Source organism: Ricinus communis, unplaced genomic scaffold, assembly GCF_019578655.1.
Source record: "Ricinus communis isolate WT05 ecotype wild-type unplaced genomic scaffold, ASM1957865v1 Ctg31, whole genome shotgun sequence".
NCBI classification, from domain to species: domain Eukaryota; kingdom Viridiplantae; phylum Streptophyta; class Magnoliopsida; order Malpighiales; family Euphorbiaceae; genus Ricinus; species Ricinus communis.
The window spans coordinates 59931-63624 of NW_025963465.1; the positions used below are offsets into that span (position 1 = coordinate 59931).

The 3694-nt window shown below is 28.3% G+C and overlaps 1 pseudogene; it reads left to right on the forward strand.

Moving 5' to 3' along the window:
* The first annotated feature begins 1568 nt into the window (after positions 1–1568).
* Positions 1569–2289, forward strand: LOC125368986 (annotated as a pseudogene).
* Positions 2290–3694: the final 1405 nt, after the last annotated feature.

A 3694-nucleotide genomic window follows, 5' to 3' on the forward strand; every position in this document is an offset into this window, starting at 1 on the left:
TTCGACTCAATTCTAGATTTCCATAACTATTCCATCCTCGGGAATTCCCTCGCTGTTTTGTAAGTATTAAATCTTAAATTGGTCCATTTAATTTACTTAATTTCGGTGAATAATATTTTTCAATATAAAATATTCAAATATTTATCAATAATTCAATATTGAAATGTAAGATATTGTAAAGGAATTTATCAATCATCCAATTTCAAAAATATCTAAAACTTTCCAATTTATTTTGAATATATTCAAAAATTATTTATTCGAATTTAATGTTATGCGTAAGTTTCTTAAAATTTCAGTTAAATTCAAAAAAGTTAAAAGATAAATGTAGTATGTTTTTAAATTTGTTATAAAATAAAAATATATATAATTTTTTAGAATAATTCTTATTTATAATTAACAAAGATTACTATATATATATATATATATATTTTTTTTTTTATATTTAAAAATATAATAGCTTCCAACTTTTTTCAATTAGAGATTGAAATCTCTTATTTAATTTTCACTAGAATGAATATTTTTAGCTAATTTCTTAGTAATTTTTTTTTAAGTTTGAACTTATTATTTTTTTTGAAATTTTTCTAAATTAATTATATTATTTATAAATTTTATTTACTTTTATTTATTCTTATTTAATTAACAAAGGCAAAAAGAAAAAAAATAAAATTTTCATATTACATGTTCGAATATATGCTTTGTTTTTTTTCCCCTACTCCCTGAATCAACCAAGTTATTATAATCTTCTAAAACCTATGGCTATATTTCGTTCATAAACCTTAGATTAGTAAAATTGAACATAACGTACTGAAAGTATCACCGACTCCACAAGAGAGGGTGGTGGTGGGTTTAGATGAAGCAAAGAAAGTGCCAAAGTAAAAGACCCACACACCAACCTCCATGTTTGGTGAAAAAAGCTGGGTCCTGCTGCAGGGCCTCTCTCTCTCTGTCTGTTTTCATCATAGATCTAAACTCAAACTCCGTCTAATAGTTGCATCATGTTGTTCGCTATTGATTAAATCCACTTTTCGATAATCAAAGCCAACTGGTCACATCTTCTGACATAAAACCTTCCTGTGCAATTACCCTCTTTCCTTGTTTCATTTCTTATCCCTCTAAGGAACAATTGTATTATAAATACAAACCTTAAGAACCTTGCCAATCCATCACTTCACTTCTATATAAAGGAAAATAACTTCTCCTTCAGTACAGAACAAGCTCAACGGCTTCTTTTCTTGCTTGCACGAGGGGTTCAGCACTCTCATTGATCATCTCTCTTACAATTAGCTCGTATCATTTGCTGGTGACTTCAACCAAGACTTTGATATCACTTGGGGAGATGGTCGAGCTAAGATACTCAACAATGGCCAGCTTCTTACCCTTAACCTTGACAAAGCTTCTGGCTCTGGATTTCAGTCGAAGAATGAGTATCTTTTTGGAAAGATTGATATGCAGCTCAAGCTTGTCCCTAGCAACTCTGCTGGCACTGTCACTGCCTACTATGTAAGTTCTTAACTTCCTCCTGATATATGCAGCTACTGTATGGCTTCAGTTTAGAAGTTTGTGCTCATTTGACTAATGAAATGTTTGAATTTGCAGTTATCCTCGAAAGGGTCCACATGGGATGAGATAGACTTTGAGTTCTTGGGAAATCTGAGTGGTGATCCTTACATTCTTCATACTAATGTATTTAACCAAGGCAAAGGTAACGAAGAGCAACAATTCTATTTATGGTTTGACGCAACTGCAGATTTCCACACCTATTCCATTCTTTGAAATCCTCAGCGTATCATGTAAGCAATTAAAGCAAACCCCTCATTCCAAAATCTTGTAGTCTCATTTAGCATATTTACATAATGTATATTGAAGTTATTTTGTATCTGCGTTTCAGTTTTTCTGTTGATGGGACTCTTATTAGAGAGTCCAAGAACATGGAGAGCATTGGTGTTCCATTCCCAAAGAATCAACCAATGAGGATGTACTCTAGTCTATGGAATGCTGATTACTGGGCTCAAGAGGTGGATTTGTCAAGACAGATTGGAGTCAAGCTCCATTCACTGCTTCCTATAGGAACTTCAATGCCAATGCTTGTATCTGGTATAATGGAGCATCTTCTTGTGGTAGAAATTCATCATCATCTGCAACTAAAAAAATTCATGGCTTTCAAAGGAGCTTGATTCAATAAGTCAAGAGAAGTTGCAATAGGTGCAGAAGAATTATATGATATATAATTACTGCACTGATACTAAAAGGTTCCCACAAGGACTCGCTCGAGAATGCAGCATGTCCTAGTTCAAACTTCACTTGTTAGAAGCTGTATTCCTTATTCATTTTTTATCGTGTAATTGTGTCGACAAGTTATATCAATTTTCTTTTAGTACATATTGAGAATTTTCGAAGGAGCAAGAAATTAAATTATTTTGTTTCTACGCTAGAAATAAGCATAATATCGACTGCTCTTTTATTGATAAGCTGCATGATTAGAAATTTCAGAAAAGAAAGAAATAAACTTTTCAAAAAGCATAGTTTGCAGCAACTAATTCTTTTTCTTTTATAGTAAATATGATTAATGCATTAATTTGTTAAAAGTTCTTATCTCTTAATTTAACTAAGATTTCGAATTTGATCCTATCTAAGATTAAAGCTAAAACTTTTAAAGTAATGTTTTACCATCCGTTAGTATTATGCCCAATACGCTTTAAAACTTTTGAGGTCATATTTTACTATTTGCTAACATTATATCCAACACGCTTTAGATTATTTTAGATTACTAGATATAAAAAATATATAAAAGTTTGAACTCAAAAAATAATCTCCGCACTAAATAACTAGCCACTAGTACAAATCACGATAGTTCTCATAGCTATTTATGCAAAAATATTTATTGTCACATTACGTGACAAACAAACAGTAAAATCAATGGAATATTATAAAAGAATTTTTGTCATGCACAACATTTTAAAAAGAAAAGTTTTATGATTAAAAATATAAAAAAATAAATTTTTATATTTTAAAAAAAAAATCTATATGGCATTTTTTTTTGGAATTTTATAAGAAAAAATTACCAAAAGTGTACTTATAAGACATCCGAAGGATTTTTTTGTAAAATTTTGCATTATTATTACTTCAGTTTTTATTTTATATTTTTTCTGAATTTTGTTAAAAAAAGATACTAAAAATATACCTACAAGATATCAAAAGATAAAGATACTAAAAGTAAACCTATAAGATACTGGAATGATATTATTTTTAATTCGTATTATTATGAATTCAATTTTTATTTTATATCATTTTATTTTTTTTATAATTTCGTTAGAAAAAATATTAAAAGTATAGCTAAAAGATGCTGAATTTTTTTTTAATTTGTATTATTATGAATTTACTTTTTTTAATTTCGTCCTAAAAAAATACTAAAAGTATACCTATAAGATACCAATAGGATATGATTTTAACTTATATTACCTATGTATAATGGATATGTCGTTTCAATACATATAAAATATTTTATTAATCTAATATTATACGGTGATGAACTTATTATTTGAATATAATAAACATGTCCATGATAACCTATGAATAATGATCTGTTATTTTAATATGTATAAAATATTTGATGAACTTCAAATGATACTTTGATGGACCTGTAGTTTGAAGATAATAAGCATGTTAATTATAACTTATGAATAATAAATCTGTT